Genomic DNA, 10090 nt, shown 5'->3' on the forward strand with positions numbered 1-10090 from the left:
TTGGTTTTTTCTAATTTCTTAAAAATTTTTGGTTATTTATTCATTCATTTTTGGCAGTGCCATGTGGCATATGGAATCTTCATTTTCTGACCAGAGATCAAACCAGCATTGGAAGGTGGATTCTTAACCACTGGATCTCCACGGAAGCCCCTCACCATCCCTTTGAATCTCACTTACTTCATGGCCTGGAGAAGCCTCTCCAGCTGCACCTTGGACCTACTCATGCCTTGGGACCAGGCACCTGCCCTGCCCTGGCCCCCCGACACCTGCACCAACTATTGCCCAGCAGGGTCTCTCCTGGTTCACCTCTTACCCCTCTAGCCCAGCCTTCTGGATTGCCTCAGTCCTCTTAGTCTAAGTAAAGAGTGAGTGATGTAGGCCACCAGGAAGCCAGTCACATGCCTAGGATCTTCCAGAGGAAAGGAAGGAGCATCGGGAGGCTCCCAATTCCAGCAGTCTGCACTGGACGTGGTGGACTAGTCCTGTCCCTTTCAATTTCAAGGGACACCAGCCTGATTTAAATGGGCCAAAGCACAAGTGGGAAATTTATTGGCTCGTTTCTCTGAATAGCTTAGGGGATGAGATGGCTTCAGAAATGGCTGCATTGAGGGTTCTCAAATTATGAATCAAAGAATTTGCCTCTCTCTTCCTCTGGGTTTTCTCTGTGGTGGCTCCATTTTTAAGGGGGTTCTCTCCTCTTGGTGGTAAAATGGCTGCCAGGAGCTCTACACAACATCTCACTTGTGTGGTCACCCCAGAGGAAGGAGATTCTCTCTGCCAACAGTTTCACCAAAAGCCCTGATTTGAGTCTCATATCCTGTGCTCCCATGGGACAGGGGTCCTGTGTCCATTCCTGAACCAATGCTTGTCATGCTCCAGTTGGCTATATGGAGTCATATGCTCTGAATTAGGGAGATGGGGGGGAGTGGGAAGGGTGGCAAGGTCCACACAAGGGCTGAAGGGGATCCCTAAAGGACAGTCGAGATACTGAGGCTGGAGGAAGAGATGCTGAGCAGGCAGGAACATGAAAGGCCACCATGGCTGTGGGAGAATGCCAGGTCAGGGACCTCCTCCATGGACACCAGAGGGGCCGGCTCTGTGTAAGCCACTGTGATGGTCCCAGAGAGAAGAGGAGGGGGCTCCTGGCCGGCCCCAGGCTCTGCAGAGCCTCAGCAGCTGCACATTCCTTGGAGAGGAAGCATAAGGACACAGAGTGAGTGTTGAGCACAGAGCAGCCCAGAGACGAAGCCTCGTGGGTGACAGAGGTCCGAGCAGGGCTGGTGGCCTCGGCGGACAAGTCTCTCTCCTGCGAGACTCTTGAGGGACGTGCTGTTTGATCCTTATTTTTTGAAACAGGAAGTAATAGCTTCCTAGGAGCAAACCAACCTTATCCCGAGGTCCCAAGATGGCTCAGGGGTCCAGCCACTTCCAAAGACATGTGTTACAAGTCACACGAGGAAGCCTGATTAATAGAGCTGCTTCTAGCCTCCAGCTGATTCATCATCCACTTAAATAAAGGGATCCCTGATCAGGCCCTGAGTAAGGGAGCACAGGTGGTGTCATGAGTTTGACCCATCCCACCGAATCCTTCTGTTTCTAATACCGTCCGAGTGGGACTGTCATCCAAGTGCTAATACCGCCATGTGCTAATACCTCCACGTGCTAATTATCTCTCATGGGCTCACACATTCTGTGTGCCAGTGTCTTCCAGGTAGTAGCATCTTTCTGGGGGTTGCAAAGGGCTTTATTTATTAATTTTTTATATTGATTTTTTAAATTTAAATTTTATCTTTTTACTTTACAATACTGTATTGGTTTTGCCATACACTGACATGAATCCACCACAGGTGTACATGAGTTCCCAGCCCTGAACCCCCCTCCCACCACCTTCCCCATATCATCTCTCTGGGTCATCCCAGTGTACCAGCCCCAAGCATCCTGTATCCTGTATCGAACTGCGAAGGGCTTTAATGAAAGTATAGAAAGCAGTACTTGGAACTATACTCAGTGTCACCTGGGTATTGACGACTCCTTGCTCTGAGCAGCCGTCAAGGTCAAAGTCTAGAAGACCAAGGATGAGGGCTGTCCCCGAAGTGTCCTCAACATAATAGCTCAGGAAGAAATTCCTGCTGTTCCTCTGCCAGCCTTTCTGGCTGGGAGAGCAGGGAGCAGAAGGGCTAGAGCCTGGGTGCTGCGCGTGCCCTGGCTCATGGGTGACCTTGGGGAATTCCTTGAGTCAGACCCCCTCAAGTCCCCTTCAGGCCCTCTGGATCTGTGCTGGCAGACTCCTGGCTCCAAGGTGAGCCTGGGCCAAGCCACAGCCTCCCTCCTCTGGCCTCCAGCTGCCACCTCCGCCCGGCGGTTCCCATGGCGGCGGCTCCGGCACTGTGTTTACTCTGCTCTGTGTGTGCGATTTTTCCACAACCGGCCATTGAGAACACAATGCCAGCTTCCTCCCAAGGAGGTGCTGAGAGCCCACGCCCGCAGCCAAACAGTGGATGTGAGTCCCCACTAGGGAGATGCTCTCAGACTCCCACGGTCCCCAGGCCTGGAGCTCAGCTTTCTGAGAGGGGTGCAGAGAGCCCGGTTAGGTGGGGGCTCCATCCCCAGAAACCTGTGTGAAATCTGCAGCAGGTCGCCCACCCTCTGAGATGACTCCCAAGCTGTAGTGTGGGTCATGTGCTAGCCTGGTGGCCTCTGTGAGGCCCCATGAACCCACCCCCTGCACCCCCCGCATTCCCCCTGTGGAAGGTCTGCCTCAGCTCCTCCCAGAGGGGCAGCCCATGCCAGGCATCCCCAGGCACGGGGATTCCTGGCAGCAAATGCTTCCTGCCGCAGCTGGCTCCCAGCCAAGTGCAGCCTGGCCGTGCTCAGGTCAAAGCAATAGGCTGACCCTCGCCCTCGGCCTCCCATCCCCAACCGGGAGCAGCCCCATGTTAAAATGCCAAGACATAGATCCTAAGTGTCACTGGGTTTGGTGCTCATAAGTGTATATACCATAATCCTAAAAAACCTAAATATGGAAAGAATCAGAAAACAAGTATCTTTAAACATCTTGGGTTTCTGGCATAAGAAAGTTACACTTGGCCGGCAGCCTGTGCTGGAGTAATCTGAGCAGTTTTTGCCTGACTTGACTCCCTTTATCTCCACTGAGGTTTTCCTCCTTCGACTGTTTATCCGGGCTCACAGAGGCTAAGTGACTTGCCCAAGGGCACATACTTGTTTATGGTAGGCTCAGGAGTTGAACCCTGATGATGGTCCCAGAGCCCAACCGGCGCGGCTGCCTGGAAACGATGACATCTATTGTTTTGAGGTGTGTGGGGGTGGGACCAGTTTTTTCCAGGAGCTGAGAACAGTCTGCCAGGCAGTCTTAGCGTAGCATCTTCTAAGGGTCCTTATCCTCAGGGCCAGCCAGGCTGGGTGAGTGAGGGACCCTTGGCTCCAAGTCTCCTCCTGTCTTCTGCCTCAACCTCACCCCAACTCCAGACTCTCGGTCATTGTTGGGCTCTCCATCCTTCCCAGCCAGCCTGCCTCTGGTCCCCACACTTCAATGCCCACCCGCCTCCCCCAGCTCATTTCCTTGCCAGCCTTGTCTTCTTGTCCTATCTTTACTCATCATATTCATTTCTCCTAGTCCGTCTTTCTTCATCTTCCCAGACTCAGACTATCTTGGCCTGAACTGAGTCTGGCATTTAGCAGACCTGTCCTTTCTGAAATGGTGTGACTGTGCCCTTTCTTCAAGGTTCTCAGACAGCTTGGGAGACACCCTGCCCAGGGGTCTGTGTGGCTGGGACAACTGGATATTCACATGCAATAGACTGAAATTGGACCCTTCCGTCACACCATATACAAAAATTAACTCAAAATGGATCAAACAGCTAAAAATATAAATTCCTAAAAGAAGCTGTGCATGCGTGCTCAGTCGTGTCTAACTCTTGAGATCCCGTGGACTGTAGCCCGCCAGGCTCCTCTGGCCATCGGATTCTCCAAGCAAGTATATTGGAGTGGGTTGCCATAGCCTGCTCCAGGGGATCTTCCTGATGCCAGGATCGAATGCAAACGTAGGAGTAAATCTTCATAACCTTGAAATCTGTAATGATTTCTTAGAGGTGACTCTAAAAGCACGAGCAACAAAAGGCAAATAGATAAATTTTATTTCATCAAAATTAAAAGTTTTTACACAGGAGGCAAGAATATGTGATGGAGAAAAGACGGCGTCTTCAGCAAGTGGTGCTGGGAGAGCAGGACAGCTGCAGGGGAAATGATGGAGTTAGACCATGCCCTCACAGCACACACAGAAGAGAACGCAAAATGGCTTAAAGGCATTGAGACGTGACACCACAGACGCCTGGAAGAGAACATAGGGGAAATATCCTCTGACATAAATCACAGCAGTGTTTTAGGCCCCCAGGCAAAAGAAATATAAGCACGAGTAAGCAAATGGGACCTAAGCAAACCTATCAGCTTTTGCACAGCAAAGGAAACCATAAACAAAACAAAAAGACAACCTATGGGATGGGAGAAAATATTTGCAAATGACATGACTGACAAAGGTTTCGTTTCCAAAATATTCAAAAGTTCATACAACCTGAGGTAAAAAACAACAACAAAACAACCCACTCAAAAAAAAAAAAAAATGGGCAGAAGACCTAAATAGGCATTTCTCCAAAGACATACAGATGACCAGCAGACACATGAAAAAATGCTCAACATCACTAGTTATTAGAGAAATGAAAATCAAAATTATAATGGGGTATCATCTCATACAAGTCAGAACGGACATCATCAAAAAGTCTACAAATGGGAATTTCCTGGTCGTCCAGTGGTTAGGACTTGGTGCGTTCACTGCCGAGGGCCTGAGGTCAGTCCCTGGTCAGGAAACGAAGATAATGGAAGCGTGCGACGAGGCCAAAAAAAAATCTACAAATAACAAGTGCTGGAGAGCATGTGGAGAGACGGAACACTTACACACTGTTGGTGGGGATGTCAGTTGGTGCAATCGCTATGGAAAATAGCATGGAGTGTCCTTAAAAGAACTCAATATAGAGTTGTCATATGGTCCAGCAATCCCACTTCCAGAAACGATGAAAACTCTAATTCAAAAAAGATGCCTGCACCACAATGTTTACAGAAGCACTGTTTTTAATAGCCAAGGTATAGAGACAGCCTAAGTGTCCATCAGCAGATGAATGGATAAAGAAGATGTCCATATATGCATACATAAATGGAATACTACTCAACCATAAAAAGGAATGAAACAATGCCATTTGCCGCACGGGCATGGACCTAGAGATTATCATACGAAGTGAAGTAAGTCAGACAGAGAAATGCCATCACTTACATGTGATATCACTTTTATCCCATACAATCACTTATACGTGAAATCTAAAAAAATGATATGCATGAACTTATTTGTAAAACCGAAACAGACTCACAGACATAGAAAACAAACATATTAATAGTTACCAAAGGGGAAAGGAGAGGGGATGGATAAATCAGGAGTTTGGGATTAACGGATACACACTACTATATGCAAAACGGATAAACAGCAAGGACCTACTGTATATATAGGGATCGAACCCAGGTCTCCTGCATTGTAGATAGACGCTTTACCGTCTGAGCCACCACGGAAGTCTCACTATATAGCACAGAGAACTATATTCAGTATCTTGTAGTAACCTATAATGGAAAAGAATCTGAAAAAGAATATATAAATTGCTTTGGTATAACCTTAAACTAACACATTGTAAATTAACCGTACTTCAGTATTAACAATTAAAGACTTTAATGCATCAAAGAAACTATTAGAGTAAAAGGACAACCCACTGAATGGGAGAAAATATTTACAAATCATATATCTGATAAGAGTCTAGTTTCCAAAAGACACAGGAGAAGCAGGAAGTATCTTACTTTTACTCCAAGATTTTTTGGAGACCACATTTTGTAAATGTTAAGACATATTAGTAGAGAATGCAGAACTTACACAAAGTTCTAGCTACTGTGGGAGACCTTAAGAAATTTGGAACGTGATGTCAAGCGTGTAGGGGGAATGTGAGTTCAGCTTCTTGCTCTCCTGCCGACAAGGGGCTCATGTAGGAGAGTTCACAAGATCTGCAGGGCTCTGTGGATGGAAGGATGCAGAGGACAGCCTTAGTGGGCAGACTGGGTGGGAATGCCACGGGTATGGTCAGCCACCGGGAGGAAGCCTGGACCTTACTGGACCTGTCACACCGTCGCTGGGCCTGGCACAGAACCTGGCTCACTGGAATGATGTGGGTCACATACCCAGCCCTGGATGAATCGTGGTAGCAGGGGAACAGAAGGCTCTGATTGGCCAGGTCTGGGTCCAGGCCAGGAGCAGGCATCCTGCTGGCTGAGTCACAGGGAAAGAAAAACTTTTGCGAGGACTTCCCTGGAGGTTCAGAGGTAAAGAATCCACCTGCCAATGCAGGGGACACAGGTTCGATTCCTGGCCTGGAAAGACCCCACATGCCACGGAGCAACTAGGCCCATGTGCAGCCACTACTGAGCCTGCCCGCCTAGAGCCTGTGCCCCACAAGAGGAGCCACCGCGATGAGAAGCCCGCGCGCCGTAACAGAGAGTGGCCCCCGGTCTCACAGCTAGAGAAAGCCTGCACACAGCAGCAAAGATCCAGCACAGCCATAAATAAATAGTGTTTTTGTTTTTTTTTTAAAGTAATGCTTAAAAAAACTGCAAGAGGAGGAAAAATAGCAAGAACAGGTGTTTTACATAGTATTATATCGATGCATGTATACTTACTGGCATGAAAACGTTTACAACGTATTGCTCAATGAGAAAACAAATCAGAGTATCAACAATGTTTTTGCCTATAGGGAAAATATCACATTTGCAGTAGAAAACATTGGTCATCTCTGGTGGTGAGATTATGGGAAATTTTATCTTTTTGCTTATCTGTATTTTGAAAATATTTTTTTACAAAAAATGTGTAGCACTTATTAATAAGAAAGGAAAATAAAGGTGTTTTTTTTTTTTAAACAAACATAAAAAAACTCTGTCTATTGTGAGAGCTTGCTTTTTCAAGTTTTGTTTTTAAATTTGTCACAGGGTTTGGCTTTCTGGGCTCCAAGCTGGAATATGCGGCGGGTTTCCTGCTTGGGGAATTGTGTTTTTCCAGGTTGCCTGAGAGGCACTGGGAGTTTGGAATAAACAGGAGTTGCCCGTTTCTCATGGAGCCCTGACCCTGGGCAGCGCCTACACCTGGGTCACCATGCCACCCTGGATGCTGAATCCCACCCACCAGGCCTCAAGCTTCTATATTTAATTTTACCCTTATCTGCATGAGCTGTTACTCCCACAGTTAATGTTGTGAGACTTTTCCTTAAGGGTAAAAAATATTTTTCTTATATAAATGGGATTGTTGACATTATTTATAACTCATTTTTTTCATTCAGTAATATGTCTGTCTTTATGCCAGTATCCTATTATCTCGAAATTCTGTTGCTTTGCATTAAATTTTGAAACTGAGAGTGTGATTAACATATATATATAATTGATTATATTCAATATATAAAATCAATTACATATTCAATCTATAATTAATATGATGGATTATTTGCATACATTTATTATATGTATATAATAAATAATATTACTATATATTTGTCATGAAAAATCTGAAAATGAAATTAAGAAGCCAATAAAAAAGTCTACAGAATCAAGAATAATACTTAGTAAATTCAACAAAAGGAGTGCAAAATTTATCATGTGAAAACCATGAAATGTTGAAAGAAATTAAATATCTAAACAGACTTTAAAACATTGCATATTCATAGATCAGAAGACATTGCTATTAAGATGGCAATAGTCCCCAAACTGATTCACTTTCAGGTAAGTATTATTGAATTAAATTAATTAATTTAATTGAATTTCTATGTTGATCTTATATTCTGCAACCTTCCTGAAGTCATTTGTTAGTGTTAGCAGTTTTTTAGTGAATTGTATCGGATTTTCCAGATAGAAGGCCATGTCATCTGCAGATAGGGAAAGTTTTACCTCTTTTCCCGTCTGCAGTCCTTTATTTTCTTGCCCTAGTTGCCTCGTCTAGAGCCTCTAGGCCAGTGTTGAGACATCCTTGTGTTCCTCCTGATACCGAGTTGAACCCATCCAGTCTTCCGCCAGGAAGTATGATGTTAGTGGGTTTTTCATACATGCCCCTAGAAGATTTCTTCTATTCCCAGTTTGTTGAGTGTTTAAATGAAACTGTTCAGTTCAGTTCAGTCGCTCAGTCATGTCCGACTCTTTGCGACACCATGGACTGCAGCACACCAGGCTTCCCTGTCCATCACAAACTCCCAGAGCTTTCTCAAACTCATGTCCATTGAGTTGGGTGATGCCATCCAACCACCTCAACCTCTGTCGTCCCCTTCTCCTCCTGCCTTCAATCTTTCCCAGCATCAGGGTCTTTTCCAAGGAGTCAGTTCTTTGTATCAGGTGGCCAAAGTATTGAACTTTCAGCTTTAGCATCAGTCCTTCCAATTAATATTCAGGACTGATTTCCTTTAGGATGGACTGGTTTGATCTCCTTGCAGTCCAACGGACTCTCAAAAGTTTTCTCCAACACCACAGTTCAAAAGAAAGAGTGTTGGATTTTGTCAGATACTTTTTCTGTGTCTTTTAATGATCCTGTGGGTTTTTTTTTTTTTTTTAAATTCTATTGATATGTGCTATGCTAAGCCCCTTCAGTCGTGTCCGACTCCGTGACCTCATGGACTGAAGGCTGCCAGGCTCCTCTGTCCATGGGACTGTCCAGGCAAGGATACTGGAGTGGATTGCCATGCCCTCCTCCAAGGGATCTTCCCAACCGAGGGATCAAACCTACGTCTCTTGCATCTCCCGCCTTGGCAGGCCGGGTCTTCACCACTCACACAGCTGATATGATGTACAGCATTAACTGATCTTCAAATGTTTTCAGATGTTAAAACAGCCTTGTGTCCCTGTGATGGGTTTCACTTGCTCATAGTGTATAATTCTTTTATATGGTATGGATTTGGTCTGCTAGTATTTTGTGGAGGGCTTCTGAATCTGTGTTCATCAGTGATATTAGCCTATAGTTTTGTCTTCTTTTTTTAGCCTATAGTTTTCTTCTCTGGTGCTATCGTCACAATTTTGGTGCTGGTGATACTGGCCTCATAGAATGAGTTGGGAAGTATTCCTTCCTCTTCCATTTTTGGGATAGTTTGTGAAGAATTATTTGGTTTTAATTCTTCTTTAAATTTTTGTAGAATTCCGCAGTGAAGCCATCTGGCCCTGTGCTTTTCTTTGTAAGTAGTGTTTTGATTACTAATTCAATGTTTTGTTAAAGACTTTCTATTTCTGGAAATACCCTGGCGGTCCAGTGGTTAAGACTTGGCACTCTCATTGCCGTGGGCCCAAGTTCAATCCTTGTTTGGGGAACTAAGATCCTGTAAGCCACAGCAGTACCAAAAATTTTTGTTTTTCTATTTCTTCCTAAAGGTAGTCTATATCTTTATAGGAATTTATTTGTTTCTTCCAAATTATCTAATTGATTGGCCTATAATTGTTCAGTCTTCCTTTATAATCCATTTTATTTCTGTAAAGTTGGTAATATTGTTCTTTCTTTCATTTCTGATTCTAGTAATTTGAGGGTTCTTTTTTATTTTCATGGTCAGTTCAGCTAAAGTTTATCATCAATATTGTTGATCTTTTCAAAGACCTAGGGTTTGATTTTTTTTTTCTCTCTGCTTTTCTATTTCATTTATTTCCACTTCAGTCTTTATTCTGCTTTCTTTAGGCTTAGTTTGCGCTTATTTGACCATTGTCTTAAGGGAGAAGTTAGGTTACAGATTTGAAATCATTCTTCTTTTAATTCAAGCTCAAAATTTCTTGTAAGTATGCTCTTTGGTGTTCTATTACCTTCATTTTTATTCATTTTCTAATTTTCCTTTTGATTTCTTCTTTGACCCATTGCTTATTTAGGACTATTTTCATATATTTATGAGTTTCCCAAATTTCTTTCAACAGAATAACTAAGAGACATATTTGTGGGATTTCCTTGATGGTCCAGTGGTTAAGACTTGTGATTCTACTG

Source organism: Ovis aries, chromosome 11 (genome assembly GCF_016772045.2).
Source record: "Ovis aries strain OAR_USU_Benz2616 breed Rambouillet chromosome 11, ARS-UI_Ramb_v3.0, whole genome shotgun sequence".
Classification (NCBI taxonomy): domain Eukaryota; kingdom Metazoa; phylum Chordata; class Mammalia; order Artiodactyla; family Bovidae; genus Ovis; species Ovis aries.